Below are 26,351 nucleotides of genomic sequence, written 5' to 3' on the forward strand. Positions count from 1 at the left end.
TCTCATTTCTAAACCACCTCGAGAAGCCCACAATTTTGTTTTTTGTGTAAATGAGTAGAATTTCAGTATTGCACTAAATTATATCTTTTTTGGAACAAGTAATGCATTCAATCTTTTTTCAGATCCCCTTGTACCTTTTCCACTCAGATGTGTGGAGTTTCCTCTGCTTTATATAGCAGGGCAAGGGTTAATGTTGTGGGTGTTGCAGCAGTCCTGTAACTTGAACTAGAATTGCCTCTATGTAAGCCCAACCTGTTACTGACACCTGTTTAAGTCCTTGACTGTGTTACTGAACTATTTCACTGCAAGGTATATTTTCCTAAATGTGCTAACGATAACAAAGACTTGCATTATATAGCGCCTTTCACGACTTCAGGACGTCCCAAACCGCTTCGCAGCCAATGAAATACTTTTTGTCACTGTGTTGTAATGTAGGAAACGTGGCAGCCAATTTGCGCACAGCAAGCTCCCACACACAGCAATGTGATGACGACCAGATAATCTGCTTAAGTGATGTTGATTGAGGGATAAATGTTGGCCAGGACACTGGGGAGAACTCCCCTGTGCTGGAGTTCAGCCTAGATTTTTGTGCTCTAGTCTCTAGAGTGGGATTCGAACCCACAGCCTTCTGACTGAGGCGAGGGTGTGACCAACTGAACCATGGCTGACACGAGTGAAATGTAATGGTGCAATGTCAAGGAGGATAAACCAGGAAAAGTACAGGAAACTCTCGATTTACCGGCACCTAAATAACCGGAAATCTCTGTTAACCGGCAAAATTCAGGAGTAGGTTCAGGTAAGTTTTACTTCATATTAGTGGCCGTTCCTGGAACTGTGGCTGTGTAATCGGGGTTCCTGCACTTGTTGCTAAGCAACGGGGACGCTTGGTCTGTGGCCGGGGTTCCTGCAGCTGTTGCTAAGCAACAGGGAAACCTGGATTTGTTGCTGTGTACAGAGCTCTCGTACCTTTTTAACTATACCTCTCTGTAATCCGGACTTTTTGATAAACCGGCACCACGCCGGTCCCGTTGGTACCGGATAAAAAATTGTTTCCTGTCGCTCTATTGTCATGCCGGCTTTTTTAATGTTGGGGAAATTAGGGTGCAGAAGACAATCGACCTTTGACTCCAGCCCCGTTGAGAGTATGGCAGGGTAATCTGTGGAACCCCCACAATCAGAATTCAGTCGTATGGGCTGCAGCGATAAATTGGGTTGTGTGGTTCTTTCAGTCGCTTTTCAAGGTGAAGAAGTGTCTTTATTTTTTTATCTCGAGTTGCAACCGTGACTCAAGAAATTATTTAAATTAGGAGATCTAAATAATTGGGGAGAGTCCATGATGCTGCAAATTATACATGGTCCGTTACAAAGAGTGACGTTGATGTATTAAATGACCTTTGCTTGTTAATGTCGTTGTATCGGCTTGGCTCAGTTGTGGCCACTCTCTCCTCTAGGTCAGGAGGGGGAAAGAGTGACACTGGGCCTTGCCGAGCACTGCTTGATGAATGGCGAATACAACAGGAACATGCATCTGACTAATGCCCCACGTGTAATAGAAATATCCGAGTACTTAATGAATCAGAGAAAAGGTTAATGCCAAGCAAGAAAACGGAGGCTATTTGGTGCCAGTGGCAGGGAAGATGCAAGGCACTGTGGAACACACAGGCTTTGAAAAGCAGGGTAGCGTAGGTGTTGTGGCTGAATGATTGGTCTATGGGGGAGCCATCAATGTTCAGGGCTCTAAATGGGGTTGTGTTAATAGGATGCTTGTTTAGATGAAGTTCCACTGTATTAACAATGACTTTTCGCACAGTTCTTGAAGTATTTAATGCCCTAATTTTGAGGGGAGATGATACAGTGTGTCCTGCTGTATTTTCTAGTTGTACTGAATGGAGATAATCTGTGCATGGATGCTGGATTCATGACCCTTTCAACCATTGCCTGTTCAATGCTTGCTGGCCAGGGTTTGGCACGACTTGGTTGGCTTTCTGCTATGTGGTGCAATTCATTACACAGGAATTCCCTCGCATGAAAACCGCTTGTAACGGCATCAACAACTGTACTATTTACCTGCCCATTAAAAAGGGGGCCAACTGATTGTTAGCCATAATTAGAGCATATCACAGACACTGGTTCACAAACACACAAGAGAGGACGGTAGTTATGTGATTTTTGACATCGGCAATCGGAGGTGCTGCTGAAATGAGTTAACAATTTTAGTATTGCAGTTGTATCTCCACTTTGATAAATGCTGTATTTAATAACTTCTCATCGCATCTCCACTCTATAGAAATGATGATGTGCACATCACATTGTTCTTGTTCTATGTCCTATTTGATGTTCGTAATGGCGAGTGTCATTTTGTTTCCCAATTATGAAAACTGCCTCCAGTCTTGATTTAACAATGTTCCTGTACCTCTGGGATTTAACCTTTAGCCAAACAACACACCTTGATGTCGGAGATGTTTTAAAATTAATATTGAAGTGTAAGTTGCCGCCAGTCGGAGCAGACCAAATCATGGAAGCATCTGGTGGGTGATTTTGATCTTTTACAGTAGTTGATAGAAAATGTCATGATCTTTCTGATAAGGTCCCTTCCTCTTTACAATCAACTTGAGATGCTCAGTTTTAAAATACTGTCGTTCATTTCTGTCTCGAAGTTCCTCTAATGGTCGCTGCAAAATGAAACAAGATCTTCATCTTCTCAGGACTGTGTTTTACTCATTTCCCTTCACCTCCCTTGTTCTTGCAAATTACTTGCACGTTTTTTTTTTAAAAGCATGAGCTTACACCTAAACTATTTTCCATTTTTGATATCGCAGGAATGAGATGCACAAATGGTCGGTTGTTTCTGTATTTTACAGCTAACCTTCTTGCCACTGTTCTGAGCCAGTGGCTATGCTTGGCGCGCCGTAATAAGTTAGATGCCCCATGTAATTTATACAATTTCAATGAGTCCTTGCGTGTATTTGTCCGAGAATGAGCGTGCAGATGGCAGGAAAATGTACCTGGCCCCACTCTGGATGCACTTGCTGCATGCCCACCTGCACTACCTTGCGTTTTCATCGGGCATTCAGATAAGCAGCACTGTTTCTTTTACCACTGCTCATAGAGTCATAGAAATTTTAGCACAAAAGCAGGCCAGTTTGTTTATCATGCTTATTGATGGTGCTTGGATCACAATATGTTGATGGTCCTTGATTAACCTATCCTTTTCAAATTGGGAGTGCCTCTGAATGGGGCCTGGTCATGAGTTGAGTTCCACAAGGCACACACTGCTGTTAATCATTAAAGATTTGGATGAGGACAATAATGGGTACATTTGTAAATTCAGAGTTAACATGAAAATGTGCACAATGCTTAGTAATTCAGAAAAAATTAATTGGTTGCAGGGCACTTTAGTAAGTTGAAGGAATGGGCCCAAATATGGCAGATGTACTTCAATACGGACCATTGCCGTGCAATAACTTGGGTTTGGAAAATCCCCTGCGTGTTTAAACCATGCAGGGATACCCATTAGAGTAACTGATCGAGGTAAAGGTGTGAGCATAATTGGTTTTATTTGTTCTTGGGACGTGGCCATCACCAGCATTTATTGCCGATCCCTAATTGCCCTGAGAAGGTGGTGTTCGGCTACCTCCTTGAACTGCTATAGCAGTTTGATGCTAAGCCACTTCAGAGGGAAATTGAGTCATCCACATTGGTGTGTGACTGGAGTCTCATATAGGACAGACCATGTAAGGAGGGCAGGTTTCCTTCCGTGGAGAACATTAGTGAACCAGTTGGGTTTTTACATCTGGAAAAACTCAGCAGGCCAGACAACATCCATGGAGAGAAATTAGAGTCGACGTTTCGGGTCTAACTTCTCTACATGGATGTTGCCTGGCCTGCTGAGTTTTGCCAGCATTTTCTGTTTCGGATTTCCAGCATCTGCAGTATTTTGCTATCTTACTAGGGTTTTTACATCTATTGGACTGTTTCATGGCCACTTTTTTTAACTAGCCTTATTTTTATTGTATGCTTCCTCCTTGGATTTAAGTTTCTTATCTCTTTCTTTATATCCCTGCAACTCTAGTCCTGATCATCTCTTTAAAAATAGATGTAACTTTTAGCCTGTAACTAACCCATCTTGAAATTAAATATTTCTTGCTGCTGATTTGTTATTTGCCAACTTTTCATAAAATCATAGAATGATACAGCTCAGAAGGAAGCTGTTCGGCCCATCGTGCCTGTGCCGGCTCTTTGAAAGAGCTCTCCAATTAATCCCACTCCCCCGCTCTTTCCCCAAAGCCCAGCGAATTTTTCCTTTTCAAGATTTTATCCAGTTCCTTTTTGAAAGTTATAATTGAATCTGCTTCCCCCACCCTTTCAGGCAGTGCATTCCAGATCATAAGTCGCTGAGTTTTTTTCCCTCACTCATGTCGCCTTTGGTTCTTTTGCCAATAACCGTAAATCTGTGTCCTCTGGTTACCGACCCTTCTGCCACTGGAAACCATTTCTTATTTAATCTATTAAAACCCTTCAACACCTCTATCAAATGTTCCCTTAACCCCCTCTGCTCTCGAGAGAACAATCCCATCCAATTAATCTGGGTTAAGCCATCTCTTCAGTCCATGTCTCTGTTTGTAACTTTTTTTTAAAACTTTGACTGTAAACCTAATTATAATTGCTGGCTCTAAGTTCTCTAACCTTTTTAGATTGCTTATTTGACTTTGGTTCCTTACCTCGGGCTGGGTCTAATATTGCACCTTTCTTTGTTGTCATTGAAGCCGAATGACTCGGGGAAATAGCCCTGAATGAACCCTTCCCTATTTTGACAACTATCACTGTTATCCCAGGGCTGCGTCCTGTTGCAGTATTATAGACAAAATTTGCAACGTTTGTTTTAGGATTGGGGGGGTGGGGGGCGGGGGTGAAGAGATCATTGTTGACGTTAAGAAATTGGAAACTTTTTTTTTCAAATGTAGAGATTTGGCCACATTTCAGTGTTGAGGTTGTGACTTAACTGTGGAATCTCTGGGCTGACATTACAGTGCAATAATGAGTGCTGCATTGCTGGAGTTGCTGCATTTTGGATGAGACGTTAAGCTGAAGCCCTGACTGCCTTGGTGGACATAAGATTCTGTGGCACTGTTTGAAGAAGAGTAGTGGAGTTTTCCCCGGTGTCCTGACCAATATTTATCTCCTTAACCGATACCAGCTGCAACAGTTTAACTAGTAAATTTACTTCCTTGCTGTTCGTGGGACCTTGTGGAGCACTAATTGGCTGCTGCAATTGCCGACACAACAGTGCGCTGTTAAATTCTGTGACACAGCTCTTGAAACACAATGCATTCATCTGGTGTTCCCACACTGGATTGGTTTTGTAACATCCCCTTGCTGGGAAACTGGTGATCAGTATTAATTTTGCCTAATTTTAGCTCCGAGGGGTTTTATTTTTGCTCCTCCATTGATGTGTGTGTGTGCGCGCGTGATGATCCTGTGTGGTGGTATCCAGTAGAACTCGTTGACTCGCCACAGACGTGGCTACAGTGACGCAGTATGAGCCACATGCACTAATCTTGGTATAAACTGCTTTACATACACGCGCGCACACACACGCAATGTAGTTAAATATAATTACTTAACAAACAACTACCACTAGTCAGTAACCAAGGAAGTAAAGCACTCCACGATCAAAAAACCCCCAATTGCGTACTCTGCTTTTCATCTTGCCATTTTTACCAACAAGCACACGGCGGTTAAAGTTCACATGCATACACTGTGACTATGAGTTGAACACACGCCCAATGACTGAGTCTGTTACTCATTTTTATTTGGTAATCGGAAATGCAATTTGCCACTTATGGATTTCCAATTCGCCACATGTGACTAATGACTAATGTATTGGACAACTCTGATCTGCAATAAAACAGCTAACCACAATCCCCTAAACAAAGTGGAACACTGCAATCCTGCAATTTTTGGAAGCTCAAGGATATATTCGTGATGTTGTGGTAAAATGGGGAGGTCCCCGTCAGACAGAGTGGAAAAACCTCCCACCCCCCCCACCTTACCATTTTTTTGAAAATATTTTTACATGTAACAGCGCAGTTACAAAAAATAGAGAGACTACATTATGAAATTTATAAGTTACCCAGTGTTCAAAAATGTAGTTGCACTCTAAGGATTTTTAAAAAAACACATGGATTTAAATAAGAATATAAGAAATGGGAGTAGGAGTAGGCCATTTGGTCCTTCAAGCCTGCTCCGCCATTCAATAAGATCATGGCTGATCTACCTCAACTCCACTTTCCTGCCTTATCCCCAGAACCCTTGATTCCCTTAGTATCTAAAAACCTATCTATCTGACTTGAATATAGTTGACAACTGAGCCTCCACAGCCCTCTGCGGTAGAGAATTCCAAAGATTCACCACCCTCTGAGTGAAGAGATTTCTCCTTATCTCAGTCCTAAATGGCCGATCTCTTATTCTGAGAAAAATACAAGAAAAGCAAAAAATATAACTTTATTGTGAAATGAATCCGTGTTGTATTGAGCGATTTCTGAACCATTTTATTGCTTCAAATGATTCAACCCATGTGAGCATGAATCTGTTTGTACACGAGCAAGTTTCTGAACATGTTGGGAGGAATATGCCTCTGTTAATGGTGTTGCAAGTTGAGAGGAGTATCATAAATGAACTTAATATCATGAAATCAAACCTGGTTTACCAATCATTCAGGAACATCATCAAAATGCAGCAACTTTGCATAAATGACACCCGTGAGGGGGATACATGAAGTACAAATGTAGAATAGATTTCCAGGCAACTGTAGACACCAAAAAAATTGTTGCTGGAACAATTGTTTGAGAGCAATCATTTGATGAATTCTCTCTCCAAAAAATAATAGATGATCTGGTTCGATCTTGGATTGAGAGGTTTGGAGGATAAATTTTGTATGCAGCACTAACAGGCATGTTACTCAGGGCATAAGGGGCGCGATCTTGCCAGCCCTGGGGAGGTGGGTATGGAGGCGGGACTGCTGAGAAAATGGCAGAATTTGGGGGCGGGTGCCCATTGGCAAAATCACCCCCGACGACAGCACACTTTTGCACCCCTCCGACCCCCGCAGACCCACTACTTGCCTCGGTGACCCTGGTGGGGTTCGGAGCCTTCGGGAAGCCCGCACTTGCGTGGGAAAAATGGGAATAAGCCTATTTTCTGCCTGTTAAACTACCTGTTAACAGGCAGTTAAGTGGCTGTAATCCCTTCCCGCCTCAAAGGAGATGGCACGGAAGCGGGTAGGGAAAATAGCGTGGGTTGGTCACAAGTTGATGAAGGCGGGACTGAAACCTGACCAGTGGGAGTCGCGCCTCCAAAAGCTCCCCATTGGCAAAATCACCCCCGACGATACTACCTGGAGAGAATTAGTTTGGAAGTTTTACCCATGTTTATTCTCCTCCTCCAGGTAATTTTCAACAATTTGAGAGGCTATGGCGGTACAAATTATGTGTAAGATTTTATGTAAATAAAGATTGGAGTTTAGAAGAATGAGAGGTGATCTTATTGAAACATAAGATTCTGAGGGGGCTTGAGAGGGTGGATGCTGAGAGGATGTTACTCCTCATGGGGGAACCTTGAAGTAGGGGGCATAGTTTCAGAATAAGGGCTCGCCCATTTAAGACGGAGATGAGGAGGAATTTCTTCTGAGGGTCGTGAATCTTTGGAATTCTCTACCCCAGAGAGCTGTGGAGGCTGGGTCATTGAATATATTCAAGGTGGAGATAGACAGATTTTTGAACTAGAGGGGAGTTGAGGGTTATGGGGAGCGGGCGAGAAAATGGTGTTGAGGCCAAGATCAAATCAGCCATGATCTTATTGAATGGCAGAGCAAACTCGAGGGGCTGAATGGCTTCCTCCTGCTCTTGTTTCTTATGTGATTAGAAGCACTGCAGCAACTTTCTTGATCGAGAACATAGTAACAAAATTATTGTGCCCTTTAGCATGCTGTGATAAACAACAGTTGGGCACAAAATGGGTTCTTAAAATATTTTTGATCATTTCTGTATCAAAATCAAACCTGATCATAAAACTTCACTTGATATCGAGACTTTTGTTTCTCCCATCTTCTGACTGTTATGACTTGTGTATGACTTTCATGGGTGCTCGTAGCTCCACATGGGCCTAGATGGTGACTGCTTAACAGGAGGGCAGAAGAGTTTGAGCTTGATTCTGTCCTTATCCAACATTTCATGTATCCAGCACTGAGCATCAGGAGCAGGAACCTGGTGACTGATTTTTGTTTATAAATACCTTCCCTACCCAAAAGCATTGGGGCAAACTGACAGTTGAACATGGGACCCCCTGGTCTGTACGGCTCAGCTCACTATTAAGTGGTACATTGACCCTCTAAACTATTGGGAGATTTATAAAGATATTTTCTGTGTGTTTTAATCGACAATGTGAGCCCTCACTTGTTCTTGTAAAAGGATTAGTTTACAAATGTGTAGGAGAAAAACTAGTGTTTTCAAGACCACAAAGAAGCATTGATTAAAAGGGTTAAGCTCCCAACTTGATGTGTTTGAAAGTTGCATTTATTTACTTGCATTCTTACAGCCGGATTCCTGGAAATAATTGCCAGGGAATTGGGCTTTGAACCAATGGTAATGCAGGGGGCGGGGGGAATGTTAATTTGTGATGGAGCCTTTTGTGCAGTGCTTATTTGGAGCGGTTTTGCTGTTCGTGTCTGGTCAGTGAATTCTGAACTGTGCTCAGTGATGTTCACTTCTGTAAGTGTCAAAGGGCAGAACCCACAAAGATCAGGGAGAAAATGGGGGGTGGGGTGGGGAGGGGAATGCACGTGCTGGACATCTGAAATGATCTGAAAAGAGTGTGCAGGGACAGAGGGACTTGGGAGTTAATGTGCATAGGTCCCTGAGGGTGACCGGGCATATTGAGAGTGTGGTTAACAAAGCATATGGGATCTTGGGCTTCATAAATAGAGGTATTGAGTACAAAAGTAGAGAAGTTATGCTGAACCTTTATAAAACGCTGGTTAGGCCACAACTGGAGTATTGCGTCCAGTTCTGGTCACCACACTTTTTAGGAAGGATGAGAAGGCCCTTGAGAGGGTGCAGAGGAGATTTACCAGAATGATTCCGGGGATGGGGGATCTTGGCTACAAGGGCAGGTTGGAGAAGCTGGATTTGTTTTCATTAGAGCAAAGGAGGTTGAGGGGTGATTTGATAGAGGTGTACAAGATTATGACTGGTTTGGATAGGTTAGACGGGGAAAGGCTGTTCCCACTCGTTGATGGTACAAGGACTAGGGGACACAGATTTAAGGTTTTGGGTAGGGTTGCAAAGGGGTGGAAAGTTTCTGGTAAATTTCCGGAAATTTTCCACGGGAAGTTTAGCTTGGGAATTTTGCCCAAAAAAGCACATGCTAGCATAATATTGTTTTTTTTGTATTTTTTTTCCACAGGTCCTCTCTCAAAATTACTAACAGAGATGGAATCTTAATTATTAAGGAATTTCTTAATCAATATATGTTTATATTCTTACTTGGCTTGTTTTAATAATTACAAGTTTTGTGAGACTGTGAACAAGTGTGTCCTGATTGGTTGGGTGGATGAGCGATTAGCTCCCTCTATTTGTAATATTTGCATATCGAATTGTGATTGGCCTGCAGGCATCTGTAAGACTGCTATAGTTTTTTTAAGATCCAGGTTAGGGGTCCTGAGGGAAGTCATTTTGTTTTCTGCTGATGTTGTGATAATGCAGTAAGTAAATCAGACTTTATACCAAATAAACCAGTTACTTGTTGAACTCTGTTGTCCTTCAATTTAAAATATACAAAATAATACACTATTGGTGATGTAGCGTCGTGTGTGTACAGGCCATGCTTCCATCACATGGAGCATCAGCAAAAATGTACTCACCCTATTGCAATCGTGCTGATCGACCGCAGTTCGACACAGATGAATGCCCTTTATTTCTCTGCATAGAACAATGCCACGTTTACCGTCGGATGTGTGGAAGCATTTTACCCCAGGCATTAAAGATGGAAAGACTGTACATGTGCAAACACTGTAGAAAGCCATATGTAAAGAATGCCACAAAGATGCAGCAGCATTTATCCAAATGCAACAACTTCACTCAAAGCTCACAGCAGTCAGCCCAGACTTCCTCTGCTTCCATTCAAGAAGATGATGGTTCTCATTCAGCATCAGGCTCCTTATCAGCAACTCCTGGCCCACTTGGAAGGTTCTTTGATACAATGGATAACCATAGCCAGAAGAATGCAGACGAGTGCCTTGCTCGAGCTGTATATGCAACAGGCTCACCCCTCATGCTCACAGCCAATGTGTACTGGAAGAGATTTTTCAATGTTATTCGCCCTGCATACTGTCCTCCCACCAGACATGCTTTGTCTACTTATTTGCTGGAGGCTGAGTATAACAGAGTCCAAGGAAAGCTCAAAGAAACGATAGAGATGGCAGACTGGTTGCAGTTATCTCAGATGGGTGGTCAAATGTACGAGGGGAGGGCATCATAAACTACATCGTCTCCACTCCTCTCCCAGTGCTCTTCAAGAGCACAGACACGAAGGACAACAGACACACAGGCACGTACATTGCTGATGAGCTGAAAGCAGTCATCAACGATCTTGGATCACAAAAGGTCTTTGCAGTAGTTACTGACAATGCTGCGAATATGAAGGCTGCTTGGGCTCCAGTGGAGGAGGCCTACCCTCATATTACGTCTATTGGGTGCGCAGCTCATGGGCTTAACCTGCTCCTCAAGGACATCATGGGTTTGAGAACCATGGAAGCACTGTACAAGAGAGCCAAGCAAGTTGTTAAGTATGTCAGGGGAAAACAGGTAGTTGCAGCAACCTACAACTCCAAGCAAATGACAAAGAACAAGAACACCACACTGAAGCTGCCCAACAACACTAGATGGGGTGGTGTTGTCATAATGTACAACAGCCTTCTGGAGGGTAAGGAGTCGCTGCAAGAAATGGCAATATCCCAGTCTGGGGGATATGGAAACCACCATCAAGAAAATACTGCTGGATGATGTGTTTTGGGAGAGAGTGGTTAGCAGCCTTAAACTACTCTCACCAGTAGCATCTGCAATTGCTCAGATTGAAGGAGATGACGCTGTCTTGTCAGATGCTCTCAGATTTAAAAGAACAAATCAGCATTGCCCTACCCACATCCCTGCTGCTCAAAGCAGAGGAGAAGGCAATTGTTCAATTCATACAGACGCGTCAAAGAATTTTGTGTCAAGCCGATTCATGCTGCAGCATACATGCTGGACCCAAAGCATGTTGGGAGACCAATACTTTCTGGAGAACAGATCAACAGCGCTTACAGTGTGATTTCTACCCTCTGCCCACATCCAGATTGAGATGGTGTGAAAGTTCTGGGAAGTCTGGCAAAGTTCTCTACCAAGCAAGGTCTTTGGAATGGGGATGGGATATGGGAATCATGCAAGCATATCAGTGCACATACCTGGTGGAAGGGACTTTGTGCATCTGAGGCCCTGTCACCTATTGCATCGGTGATACTCCAAATCCCACCTTCATCAGCGGCCTCTGAACGAAACTGGTCACTTTTTGGGAATACGCATACAAAGGTGCGCAACAGGCTGACTAACGAGAGTGGAGAAACTGGTGGCTATCCGGGCGAACCTACAACTTATTGAGCCAGATACAGAAGTGTCCACCACACAGCTAGACACTGATACAGTGGAGGAAATGGACACGTCAGAGAATCAGGAGGAGCAATGAGGAGTAGAAGACTCAAAGGGACAAAATAAGGACAAATTACAGGCTAAATAAGCTGACGCTCTTTTTTTATTTTAGATGGGTCTTTTTTGTGGGGGTTCAATAAAGTTCAAAATTATAACCTAAATAAAGTTTGGAAAGCCTGTTTTTATTTGTATGGAACAGTATGTCTATTTTGACGACAAAGATAATATAAGGGTCAGAGACAAAAACCATCTGTGTGCAAAAAAACTAAATTCCCGAAAACTCCCATGGAAAGTTTCCTCTTTTAAAAATTCCCAGAATTTTGCAACCCTAGTTTTGGGCAAGCGATACAGGGGGGATGTGAGGGAAAACTTACTTATGCAGCGAGTGGCGATGACCTGGAATTCGCTGCCGATGGAAGTGGTGGAAGCGGAGACACAATGTTTTCAAGGGGAGACTGGAGATGCACTTGCAGGGCTACGGGGATAGAGTGGGGGAATGGGACTGACTGGATTGCGCTACAGAGAGCCGGCATGGACTCGATGGGCCTAATGGCCTCCTTCAGTGCCGTAATGACTGATTCGCAGGTGAAATCAGTTTGAAAGCAAAAGTGTTAACCCTTTCAGTGTGGACCCACTTGTTGGACATTGTGCGCCACCTCAACTCTAACCTGAGCTCCAGTTTCGACATTCGTGGTGTGGCTTTCTCCTGGGCTTCTTATCTCAATTGTTATCTCTCAGGGTATTGGCTCAGTTCTTTGTTGTTCCAATTCTGTTATAATTACCAAGGCAACCTTTAACTGAAGGAGGCTGCCAAATGGTGTGTGCACTTCTTGGGAATATTTGTTCATAAAAGTCAAGAGTTTTAATAAATTGGATGGCTTGACTCTGCATTTTAAATACTTGATTTCAAGTCCCAAAGCTGACAGTTCAAGTACCAGGACTGTTGGTTTTCTTGTGCTTGTTAATTTGATGGAACATCACAGGCTCTCACGGTGTCAGAAGACATGTTATTTGGTCCTAAAGTAACGTCGACAGTGGGAGGTTGGAGAGAATGATCCCAATCAGGTGTCTCTGTGCACTGTACCACATAGTGACATGATGTATAGGGTCATGCATTCAATCCTGCACATGTTGAAAACCTGTCCAGTCGGCGAGGAGAAAAAAAAGCAAAATATCACCATTTTGTGTAGTTTAAGAGTGAATGTTACGCACACACAAGCGCATAGTTTGGAACACATGTTGGCATAATCTGTGAGTACACTACTGAAATAATTTCACAAGTTCTATTGAAGGGAACCTTGGGGTGGTGGGGGGAAAGTTATCTGGGGGGTGGAGAGGAGGAGAGATTTAGATTGCTGGAGAGGATTCTGTGGCTGCATATTTCACCATGCAGGAGTGGGTAGTGAGAGGGTGAGGAAGTGCTTCCTGACATCACCCCTGAATGGCCTGGCTCTAATTTTAAGGTTATGCCCCCCTTGTTCTTGTGGGGGGGGGGGGGGGCTGGCGGTGGTGGGAATGGGGAATAACCAATCTTTCTAGCAATCTGTTTAACAAAATCCAGCAATTTTAACTTCACCCAGTCACTAGCTCTGGGCGAGCGGGCTGCAGGAGCTTCCTGCTGAAGAACAATATTGAAGCGGCTGAAGTGTTTGTGAGATGCCCACACCGGTATTTTGTTTGTCCAGTATGGAGTGAATGCTCACTCCATAGGAAGAAACCTTACTTGGCAAACTTGAGCAGAGGTTGTCAAAAGCAAAGTTTAGGGATGCACAGGTATGCGTAGCTGGAGTCAAACCAGCTAAAACCATGCCCTTTCTCAGCATAGGCACTCGGGAAGATTCCTGCAGGACCACCCTACTCTTTACAATGTCAGTAGAGATGGTCGCCAGGAACCAAGTGGTAACGCTCCTCGGCCTCAGTGACAGCCTGACTACACCAGTTGCCATCATTGAGCAAGGCTGGTTGGTGAGTCACCAGCAGTATCTTGAGGCACTGCAGATTTTCCTGCCTTAGGTAATGGGTCGCCAGGTTTACTACCAAAGATTGGTTCATTACCAGTCTCCCAATGCCGAGGATCTCTTTTTTTTTAACTTACTCCACGGATCATAGTCACTAGTCATTGATTACACAACTGGTGAGCTTGTGTTTGAGCCCATGATAGGTGGACATTGGGTACTGTGGACTCAAAGGTGTGGGTGCATTTCCACCGCCTTCATAGGAATATAGGAACTGGAATATAGGAGCAGGAATGGGCCATTCAGCAACTTGAGCTTGTTTCGTCATTCAGTTAGATCATGGCTTTTCTTAATTTCATCTACCGCCTTGGTTCCGTAACACTTACTACACTTGCCTCAGAAAAATCAATCAATTTCAGTTTTGAAATTTTCAATTGACCCCCCCCCCCCCCCCCCCAGCCTCAACAGCTCTTTTTGGGGGAAAGTTTCAGATTTCCACTATCCTTTGTGTGAAGAAGTGCTTCCTGACATCACCCCTAAACAGCCTAGCTCTAATTTTAAGGTTATGCCCACCTTGTTCTGGACTCCCCTACCAGAGGAAATCATTTCTCTTGATCTACCCTATCATATCCTTTAATCACCTTAAACACTTCAATTGTATCACTCCTTAATCTTCTGTATTCAAGGGAATGCAAGTCTAGTCTTTGCAACCTTCCTTATCGTTGCCTGGACATGCACCGTACTCTATCCAGTGATGTTGCAACTGAGTGAAATTGTGGCGCTTCAGCAGTCATGGCTTGTTTCTCTGCAATGTAATCAGAAGTAGGCAAGAAATCCCTGGGTGACCACGTGCATATTCAATACCCAGCCTCGCAGCACCTGTCCTCCCAAACCTTTGTTTTCCCGTCGGCTATCAATAATCATGACTCGTTCACTGTAGAGGAAAGTGCAGCAGTTTTTATACTGGTCATATTTTGTTAGGATTCTAGAAGGTTGCGGGTGCTGTTGCCCCGTGCAGTGCAAAAATCATGAGGTTTAGTAGCGTTCAGGCACGAGCGAGTTTTCGGTGACTCATTTTCCAGTTTGAAAATATTTTTGTGAAGGAGCCAGCCAGAATTTATCTAGTTGGCTGGGTATGTGCCAAGTATCAAAAATCAATTGTCGTTTTTGCACTTTTTTGTATCCAATTTATGTGAGCGTAGCTATATTTGGCATCTTGCTTCACATGAGTAACCAGGGCACAAGAACACGAATGGCTGTAATAAGTGAGAGAGTGTAGTCTCGCTGTCCTGTTTGTCTAATTGTGTAAAGATCCAGCTTTAGGATTTAGATGCTAGATGATTCATTGATCCATTAATACACCGCCTCTTCGCTCAGTTCAGTTCAGCGCCTGGCACGCTTTCACTGTGTGCCTCAAGAATATAGCCGCTGTTTAACATGAACCTTTTATAATCTGAACTCAATTTACCACGATTATGGAGGAAGTTATTCAGCTCCGTATCGCTCTGAAGTCCATAAATTCCACATTTAGCAGACTATTTAAGTTTTGCTATTTTTCACAATTTGCATTTTCAATGTCGCAGGTGTTGAATTTGCCGTAGCACATTGTACAATGGTTACCAAATTTGGGGATGGGGAAGAAACTAATGCAAAGAAATTATATAAAGTTACAGATTGATTTGGTTCAAATTTAATGGTTTCACTAACGCACGGTGTGAGAGACTTGAAGAAACGAAACTGGTTGGATTTTTTTTTTAGCTCCCTGATTTAATTCCCGCTTTTGAATCCACTTTTATGACTTTAAATTTCTTAACCTTGTGAAAGTGATGTTATTTTCCTATTAGAAACTGAAATTTCAATGAATATATTTGTGAAATAATTTAGAGTTTTGTGACGATGCAGCTTTGAATTTGGAAGGTTCCATGCTTCATTTCCTACATTTTTTTTTTGAGGAGGAAGGCTACTTCACACGTGGGTCCAATGTCAGTCACCAACTTCGAACTTTTGATGTCAAAATTAATGGCAGTCCAAAGCTTCAGACTGAAGACCAGCCTCAAAATGAAAGCAGAGACTTTGCAACCCTAACTTAACCCTTAACTGCTGATGATGATCCATCTATGTACAGAAAGTCTGGCCAGATCTAATAATACTTGTGTGGAGCAGTGCCCATGGAAATGAAAACAGTGCTTTGCTTGGGCATTGCAGCATTAGAATGACTAAGCTTGGCATGATATTCTCCACCTTCCATTTGAAAAGAAACTTGCAAGTGTTGGGCAGTGAGAGAGATGAGCAGTATTGCCACTCATAATCAAGTTACATTTGCCACCTTGGGGAGGTATCTGGTCAATGTTGCTGAGGCATTAACTATGTAGCATTAAAGCTCCCTGATGACCACAACTGTGTATAAACTTAATACAGTCATTACATTTGCAGAAAACCAAGCTTTTTTTTTGTAAAAGAAGTATATTACTAGATATATCTGTTTATGCTAATGTGAAGTTTGTGGAGAATCTTTCTAAGCCCCAGTATAGCTCATAAGAACATAAGAAATAGGAGCAGGAGTCGGTCACACGACCTCTCGAGCCTGATCCGCCATTCAATAAGATCATGGCTGATCATCCACCTCAACTCCACTTTCCCGGCCGATCTCTATTTCCCTTGAATCCCCTAGAGTCCAAGCTTGTTGGTGACGAGCGATCTTAGGAGGAGTGAAGCGTTGACCGGTATAAGTTTCACACGTGTACTTTTAGTGCAAACCGTCGGCAGTATCAAAAGATACTTTACAACATAAATTCATCCTTTCTTCGTTTCTGGGGATAGTTACAGGAACTCTCTAATAACCGGCACAATTCTCACTACAAAAACGACAGTATACAGTCATTTATAAGTTTTGTTTTACTGTTAAGTAATTAAAGAGTTATGGATTACCCTCAACTGGCATTACTGTACTTAATCAAGCATCTTCCACCATCCATTTAACACAACATTCTGTGGGTGAGTACCCAATTATACTGCACATTTCTTGATTTTTTTTATTTTTGTTTGTTAAAAATAGCCTCGGTAGATATACCTCTCCGTTATCTGGAATTTTTTTTATCAACCGGTCCCGTCGGTGCCGGATACCGAAGAGTTTTCTGTAAATTGATGCCGAAGAGCTGATGAATTCTTTGAAAAGCTAACTTGGTGAGAGAAAGTTGAACCCTGTCGAGCCACACTGTCTCGAGCAATAACAAGTGGAACACCGATTCATTAGAACTTTGCATATTTTTTTCAATGAAATGCATTGTTACAGTGGAAACTTTCAAGTGAAAATCACCTATAGTTTCAATGCACTACATTTGATACTTTCCTACCCAGACAGTGTTGTTTTTGGTGGGGATTCACAAGTGGGTGTGGCAACACAGGTTTGAGGATGCATTTCCTTTTAAGGAAGACTAACTGTAATAGAAGTTCATAGTTCATTTTTTTGAGAAATACTTTAGGATAAGAGTCAATTATCTTTCAAACTTATTTCTTCATGCTCTTATCAATTTTTTCCGTAAGTTTAATTAAAAAAGACATTGTAAATGACTGAAACCGAATACTTCAGATGGTAGAATTTAAAATGAAACACTAAGTCTGTCATGCCTTGCCCCGCAGTGTTCCTTTTTAAAGTTTGTATTTTGAATTTTTTTCTCCGTGGTCCCTGCAATCTCCGTTGGAGCATTCCCACATAAGGAAAATTGGACTTTATAGCAGTGAAGTTAAATGTTGGTTTCTGGTGTTAAGTTGCACGAACTTGTTCAGCTAGTTTGCGTTGTGTTGTTTTGTGAAATTATCAGCAACTGTTCCGAAGTTACTGAGAATCTGTCAGGTTGCGCAAGCGAATCTAGATTCAGCATTTCCACACGCTTGTCGGACTATTTTCCGCGTCAATCTGGTGGTTTTCAGTTGTTCAACCGAGTCTAACGTTAAAAATAAAATACCAGTTTATATGGAAAAACGAGGTGTTTAAAAAATTCCTCTGTTTTATTTGTGCCTCCTTGTCTTCAAGTTTTTATATTCCCAAATCATTCCCTGGCAAAGAAATGGAATGGGCACATAGAACCTGTGACTAGGTTTCTGTGTCAGTTTGGCTCCGAGGTATCACTCTGATCTCCGAGTCAACAAGCTGTGGGTTCAAGCCCCTGTCTAACATGTAATCTAGCGTGACACTTCAAAGCAGCACTGAGGGACTGCTGCATTGGCAGAGGTGCTGTCTTTCAGATGAGATCTTAATTTCGGTTCTGTTTACCCATTTAATTGAGCTTCGAAGAGAAAGATATTTTCCTAGTGTCATGACCAGGATTTATCTCTCAACCAAGACCACCAAAAAGACATCAATCTCATTTGTAGGACCCTTTGTGCGAATTGGCTGCCGTGTTTGCCAACAGGACAAGAGTGCCTACACTTCAAAAGTAGTTTATGGCTGTGAAGCGCTTTGGTCCTTCCTGAGACAGCGTAAGGAAAGTAAGTTAATTCTTTAGCCTTTTTCAATTGCCACTTTAACCCACCCCACAAGCAGGTGCAAAGGTCGATCCAACATTGAAGGAAGTTTGCTAAATCCACCCAGGAGGATGACCTTTTTTTGTACATTGACATATTTTCTTTTAAACTCCCTGTTGGCAAGTACCTGATCTCAGTTCAACAGTCCCCCTGCATAGCTCAGAGATGAACTCTCTCGTTTGGGGAATCTGCTCCTGTTTGATCAATGTTGTGACTCACTGTGAAGTTTAAGTTTTATTTGGTTACAGGGTTTCCCTGCTAACTGGTACAGGTTGAGCGTCCCGAATCCGGCAACCTCGGGACCGAGGCCGAGCCTGTTTTCGGGTTTTTCTGGACTTCGGGACGTGTTTCTGATGTTCGGAAATCCGGAAATGCCCGAGCCCAGGTTGCGATATTTCGGACTTTGGACATCAGAAACACGTTCCGAGTCCGGAAATGCCTGGGCCCAGGTTGCGCTATTTCTGGTTTTTGGTAAGCCTCCCTCGGGGTGTCCGAATTCCGGAACATTTTAAGGATTCCGGACCCCTGTCACCAACCGCCCCGGATTCAGGAACTCCGGATTTGGGACGCTCAATCTGTATTTTATAAATTTTCCACCTCATAAGACTTGGCATTTAAAAAAAAAAAAAAAAACTTGAGTGAAGCTAATTGGAAAAGTAATGTTTTAAACTGCACCTTGCATAACTTGGAGTGTGTCTGTGTTGGCTCAGTGGTAGCACACTCGCCTCCAAGTCATTTGGTTGTGGGTTCAAGTCTCACGCCAGAGACTTGAGCATGTAATCCAGTTCAGTACTGCGGGAGTGCTGCACTGTCAGAGGTTCCGCCTTTCGGATAAGACGTTCAATCGAGGCCCTGTCTGCCCTTTCGGGTGTGACTTAAAAATCACATGGCACTATTTTGAAGAAGAGCAGGGGAGTCCAGGCCAATATTTATCCCTCAACCAACATCACTAAAAACCAGGTGATCTGGGTCATTATCACATTGCCATTTGTGGGAGCTTGCTGTGCGCAAATTGGCCGCTGCGTTTCCTACATTACAACAGTGACTCCACTTCAAAAGTACTTAATTGGCTGTAAAGTGCTTTGGGACATCCTGAGGTCGTGAAAGGTGCTATAGAAATGCAAGTCTTTTTGGCTTAAGGAATCTGATAAATATGAGGATTGATGTGTATAACAATCATTTATAGATATGATTAATTACTTTTTGTGACTGATGAATTTTTAATAAGAATTAAGGTAGATCCAATTAAAAAGATTAACTTGAGGGTAGTTTAGGGATTGTCATTTAATAATTCATCAATCACACGTGACTGAACGGGTATTGTACCTTGCCAGTTATGTAAAATTCATTCTGTTCAGATTATGGAGCGTATTGTGACTATAGAGAAGACACTTCCACGCTCCTTCGATATTGGGAGGATCTGTGCATCCATTAGCAAGCATTTAAAATGGGCATGTAAATATTTTTACAAGTATATATAAATGAAATACAGGAAACTCTTTTTTATCCGGGACCGGCGTGGTGCCGGTTGATCAAAAAATCCGGATTACGGAGAGGTATACTTACCAAGGTATGAGAGCCCTGTTGCACGGCCACAGATCCAGGAGTCCCTGTTGCACAGCCACAAATCCAGGAACCCCAGTTACATGGCCACTAATATATAGTAAAACTTAACTGAACCTACTCCTGAATTTTGCCGGTTGAGAGATTTCCGGATATTTAGGTTCCGGTTGAAAGAGAGTTTCCTGTATGATGGTTTACTGAGGAGATTTTACTCGGCATCTGTAGGTTACATTCGAAGGGTTGGAAAGAGCCCGGGGATTTGGGGATCAAAGTTGTGAAGAGAGGTTCTTGCATATTCTGAACGTAATTGTGATTGAAGAGCTCATGGGATGTGAGTACAACATTAGCGAGCCGGGATGAGAAACATTGACACACAGACACACACACAGACAGACACTTCTAGCAAAGCAATTAATTTGATCTTGACGTGATTGACGTTTGTGGGATAGATATAGATTGTAAAGTACGCGATGGTTTATGGGTTGCTGCGGCTTATGAGTCCGTTACCTGTGGAATGCAACCAGTCAGAATGTTGAGTCATTGGATTGGAATAATATCCTTTTTGTTTTGATCAAGTGCCCTTGCAGTTTGGGCGAAAGTCAGCAAATCCTGCGTTTCTTAGTGGTTCTAGCTGCAGTTGGACAACAGAGAATGCGAAGGCTTCTTATTTTGCTGGTGCCAGTTGGACAGCAGTCTACGTTCCCCACTCCTCTTCCTCCAAGGTACTTTTTCTGATCTATGTTGAACTTGAGGAATGTGGCTTTTTAATGAGTCACTTCTGCATCACTTCAACTACCATTCTTGGGAGTTCTGGATTGAGTGAGGTTTACCGACTGTGCATCTCTTCAACCTTGTGGCGATCTGGTGGCAGTATTGCACGGTGTGAAAGAATCTCATTTCCCCCCCCCCCCCCCCCCCCCCCTCAGCCCAGCTTTATTCAGGGAACGTGTAGTTTTTCATCACAGGCATAGTATGCTGTGTAACCATAGCTTGAAAATGGACCCCCCCAAGGTACATTGACCACCGTTGGTACTTGAGGCAGCAGATTATTTACAGGCTGAAAGGTTGTAAGAATCTGACCTCCTGTGCACGGAAAAGAAAGCGAAGGAAACGTAATGCTGCACGTAAGCACGCTGAGCAATTACCTTACTAGGATAAATTAAGACAGTTAATCAGTCATTGCGTGCGAATCTAGCCACAGCAGCAGCTGAGGTCATCCTCGATGGTGTTAGGGAAATTTGGGCAGATCTTGCAATGACCCGCACTGCGGCACACTGCTTGGGTTTTTCTTTGAATTCTCAGTGGTTCAGTGTGCTGCTTCGGAAAACCAAATTCACCAGAATTTTGTTTCTGCAGGTTTAATGATGCAGGATAACCCTACAGCCATGCTCTTAAGATCAAAATTGATAGTTAAAGAAACAAACGGATGTACAGGGCAATCAAAACAAAAATCTTTGAAGAGAATGTTCCCTCTTAATTTAGTGTTTGTGAAGTGAGATATCCGTGCGCTGCATCCCAGCTGTCGTCTCCCTGTACCATGTGTCGTGCTGTAAAACTGGTAGCCGTGGCAGCAGCCATTTTACGTCGCAGCAGACTTGGCATGACATAAGAATTGGGGCGGAGATGGTAGGCAGCACTTTTGTATTCATGTTGTCATATCATGGGAGCTCAGTAGAATAAACTTGTACTTTAATTGAGATCTCCTGTATGTGCTTTGAAAGCAATGCCTTTTTTGTGTATCTTGCTGTTCCAGAAATGATGAGGCATTTCTACTGTAGTTATTTTATGGTACACAGAATGTACAGCGCAGAAACAGGCCATTCGGTCCCAACAGCTCCATGCTGGTGCTCATGCTCCACATGAGCCTCCTCCCACCCTCCTCCTCCTCCTAACCCCATCAACATAATCCTTCTTTTCCTTTGTACCTTTTGTGTTTATCACGCTTCCCCTTAAATGCATCTGTGCTATTCGCCTCGAACTCACTACCACAGGGAGTGGTTGTGAGTTCCACATTCTAACCACTCTCTGGGTAAAGACTTCCCTATTGGATTTATTAGTGACCGTCTTGTATTTATGGCCTATAATAAAAACAGAAAATGCTGGAAATATTCAGCAGGTCAGGCAGCATCTGTGGAGAGAGAAACAGAGTTAACGTTTCATGTTAATGACCTTTCGTCAGAAGTTGTGTGGTGAATGCAAGTTATTGTTTTAGTCTTGGCATTTTTATTTGGAAGCTGCATGAACAGCGACTTAAACTGCTGAGCTGCTGTTAATTGCAACTGCAATAGTAGGTTCAAATATTTTTCTAATAAAATTGGAACAGTTCTAACACAGCATATTTACAATGTGAAGTGATTAGAATTGCTTGGGAATAAATAGATTTCTATTTGCGGCATCACCACTTTGTAACGGAAGTATTGATCAGTCTAGAGTCGGAAAAAAGGAAATCGTGAAGTGGTCAGTTAAGGGATTTGGCCTTGTACCCTATTTGCAGGCAGTAGTGTTTGAGTTTTTGAGGGATGATATCACATGGTCATTCTTGTGCTTTGTCAACTCATAGACTCGCAGACTGTTAAAGCACAGACACTGGTCATTTGGTCCATCAAGTCTGCGCCAATGTTTACCTCCACATTCGCCACCTATTCTAATCCCACTCCGCTCCCCACGCCTGGTAATATTCTTCTTTGTCAAACAACTAATTCCCTGTTGGGAAGAATTTTTGGACTCTGGTTCCACGGTGGTTTGTGGCAAGAAATCCAAATTCTAAACATCCCCTGAAATTTCTTTTTAATGTCCCCTTCCTTTGTGATGATCTTAAATCTATCATAACTCTTTATATTCTTGAAAGCCACCATCAGTTCACCTCTTAACCATCTCATCTGTAGTGCAGGGGAAAAAGGAGCCCGAACCCCCCTCATCGCTCTTCGTAACTGTAACCCTTCAACCCTGGTAACATCCTAGTGAAACAACTTGTGAGGGTGCCGGTTAGTTCCCTCAGTAACCCCTAGATGGCACCTTCACTTTGTTTCCTTTTGCTAAATTGTTACTAGTTTACTTAACTGCCTTTTATCAGGTTTATTGGTTTCACCTGTTTTTGCTTGTATTTAAGTTCTGTGGTTTCTTCCCTCTATGCTCAGTCTTGACGAGCCATTTGCCTAGTGGTAGCTTGTCTTGAGCTCCTATGTTTGTAACTGTTTACCTGTGTGATTCTAGTAAAGTACTTTTATTTAAGACTGCATACCTGCTTCTCGCCTTGTCTGTCTGCACTTGGGTCCAGAACCAGCCTCGCCCTGACACAACTCCATATCTTCTTCACTGCTCTTAACTTGTAACAAGGTGCCAAATACTAGAATATACTCCCAACTGCAAAATAGCTGTCTTTCACAAGTTTGTGGTTACTTGCTTGCTTTTTACACTCTGCTGTTTTAGATTAAAAGAAAGATTCCATTTGCCTTTTTTATAGCCGTATCTACTTAAATTGCTACCTCTTACCTTTTTTCTGTATAACACCTTGCCAATTAAAAATAGTTGTGTTAACCTCCAGGAAGTATGTACCTGACCTTTTTCGACTGACTGCAACATTTTATGTTACTGATTGTGTGTTGCATCTCTTGTAGGTTTACCACAGCTTCCCCCATCCCCGCCCCACCCACCCCCGCAACAAGATTGTAAACTTTTTTTCCTTCAAAAGAAAGCAATTTTTTGACAAATAGAAATGGAGTGCTGAGAGAGGGCTAATTTTTTTTTTTTTCCTTGCCCTTCCACCCCAACCCTACAGTGCTGTAAAGACCTTAAGATATTGGACTTCAATATTTTATGCCGCTGGTTCACTATGTTGCATTTCTTGTTGGTCATCCACACCCCACCTCCACCCTCATCCCCAATCAATTTTGTCCCCACCCGTTCAGAAATATTGACTCATTTGTGGGTTCACTTCCTCACTGAACCATTGCCCTTGGTTATCTATACCAAGAGGTGGTTATTTATTAAGTGGAAAAAGAAAGACTTGTATTTCTATATATAGCACCTTTCACGACCACCGGGATGTCTCAAAGCGCTTTACAGCCAATGAAGTACTTTTTGAAGTGTGGTCACTGTTGTAATGTAGGAAATGCGGCAGCCAATTTGCGCACAGCAAGCTCCCACAAACTGACCAAATAATCTGTTTTTTTTTTAGTTGATGCTGTTTGAGGGATAAATATTGGCCAGGAGTCTGGGGCAAACTCCCCTGCTCTCTTTTTGAAATAGTGCCATAAGGTCTTTTATGTCAACCTGAGAGGGCAGGCAGGGCCTCGGTTTAATGTCTCATCCGAAAGGCGGCACCTCCGACAGTGCAGCACTCCCTCAGTACTGCACTGGGGTGTCAGCCAAGAATCCACAACCTTCTGACTTGGGTGAAGGTGCTACCCACTGAGCCACAGCAGACACATCAACCTGAAGTGTGAGTGTGGGTCCGCTGTCGCAGCATCATACGACCTCGATGCTATCTTCACCTGACATCTGCACATGCACATTTGGAACAGGGGTTGCTTGATCGATCCTGGGCAGAAACGCTTGTGATTTCCCTTCCTCCACACCGTGCCCCCTCCCAAATAAAACTCCAGGGCAGTGAAGCCAATTGTTGTGCCCTCTTATCACCGTCTCCGCTGAGATCTGCCAACTCAGCACAGTCTGAAATTGAACCTGGCACTTTCATAGAAACATAGAAGATAGGAGCAGGAGTAGGCCATTCGGCCCCTCGAGCTTGCTCCGCCATTTAATGAGATCATGGCTGATCATCCAAATTCAGTACCCTGTCCCTGCTTTCTCCCCATATCCCTTGATCCCTTTAGCCTTAAGAAATACATCTAACTCCTTCTTGAATATATTTAATAAGTTGGCCTCAACTGCCTTCTGTGGTAGAGAATTCCACAGGTTCACACCACTCTGGGTGAAGAAGTTCCTCCTCATCTCAGTCCTAAATGGCTTACCCCTTATCCTTAGCCTGTGATCCCTGGCTCTGGATTCTCCCGCCATCCTTCCTGCATCTAGTCTGTCTAGTCCTGTTTAGAATTTTATAAGTTTCAATGAGATCCCCTCTCATTCTTCTAAACTCTAGCAAATATAAGCCCAATCGACCCAATCTCTCTTCATACGTCATTCCTGCCATCCCAGGTATCAGTCTGGTGAATCTTCACTGCAATCCCTCCATGGCAAGAACATCCTTCCTCAGATAAGGCGACCAAAACTGCACACAATACAGGTGTGGTCTCACCAAGGCCCTGTACAACTGCAGCAAGATATCCTTGCTCCTGTACTCAAATCCTCTCGCTATGAAGGCCAACATACCATTTGCCTTCTTAACTGCCTGCTGCACCTGCATACTTACCTTCAGTGACTGGTGCACAAGGACACCCAGGTCTCGTTGCACTTCCCCTTCTCCCAATCTATTGCCGCTCAGATAATAATCTGCCTTCCTGTTTTCGCCACCAAAGTGGATAACCTCGCATTTATCCACATTATACTGCATCTGCCCAATCGCCCAACCTGTCCAAATCATACTGGAGTTTCACGGCATCCTCCTCACAGCACACACGCCCACCCAGCTTTGTGTCATTTGCAAACTTGGAGATATTACATCTAGTTCCCTCGTCTAGATCATTAATATATATTGTGAATAGCTGGGGTCCTAGCACCGATCCCTGCGGTACCCCACTAGTCACTGCCTGCCACTCGGAAAAAGACCCGTTTATTCCAACTCTTTGCTTCCTGTCTGCCAACCAGTTCTCTATCCAAGTCAGTACCTTACCCCCAATCCCATGTGCCTTAACTTTACATGCTAATCTCTTATGCGGGACCTTATCGAAAGCCTTCTGAAAATCCAAATTCACCACATCCACTGGTTCTCCCTTATCTATTCTACCAGTTACATCCTCAAAAAAATTCCAGTAGATTAGTCAATCATGATTTATCTTTTGTAAATCCGTGTTGACTTTGTCCGATCCTGTCGCTGTTTTCCAAGTGCTCTGTTATTACATCTTTTATAATGGACTCTAGCATTTTCCCCACTATCGATGTCAGGTTTACCGGTCTATAATTCCGTTTTCTCTCTACCGCCTTTTTTAAATAGTGGGGTTACGTTAGTTATCCTCCAATCCATGGGAACTGTTCCAGAGTCTATAGAATTTTGGAAGATGACCATCAATGCATCTACTATTTCTAGGGCCACTTAAGTACCCTAGGATGTAGATTATTGGGGGATTTATCGGCCTTCAATCCCGTCAATTTCCCTAACACCATTTCCCTACAAATACTGATTTCATTCAGTTCCTCCCTCTCATTAGACCCTATGTTCCTTGACATATCTGGGAGGTTATTTGTGTCCTCCTTTGCAAAGACAGAACCAAAGTATGTATTTAATTAGTCTGACATTTCTTTGTTCCCCATTATAAATTCCCCTGATTCTGACTGCAAGGGACCTACGCTTGACTTCACCAATCTTTTTCTCTTCACATATCTATCAAAGCTTTTACAGTCAGTTTTTATGTTCCCTGCATGCTTACACTCATACTCTATTTTCCCCCTCTTAATT

The 26,351-nt window shown here is 43.0% G+C and overlaps 1 long non-coding RNA gene across 26 annotated transcripts in view; it reads left to right on the plus strand.

Moving 5' to 3' along the window:
• Positions 1-26,351, plus strand: part of LOC147105863 (uncharacterized) — a 272,831-nt gene that overhangs the window by 115,124 nt on the left and 131,356 nt on the right. The window contains exon 3 of one of the 26 annotated variants that reach the window (XR_015081606.1): positions 15,646-20,682. The exons of 24 other annotated variants lie outside the window; for them this stretch is intronic. This is a non-coding gene — a long non-coding RNA (uncharacterized LOC147105863). Of the gene's footprint in view, positions 1-15,645; positions 20,683-26,351 lie in introns of those variants that run through there. One more of the 26 variants, XR_015081633.1, reaches the window with a different exon arrangement.

The sequence above is a fragment of the Somniosus microcephalus genome, chromosome 17 (assembly GCF_052327205.1).
Source record: "Somniosus microcephalus isolate GS21.2 chromosome 17, FLI_Smic_1.0, whole genome shotgun sequence".
Classification (NCBI taxonomy): domain Eukaryota; kingdom Metazoa; phylum Chordata; class Chondrichthyes; order Squaliformes; family Somniosidae; genus Somniosus; species Somniosus microcephalus.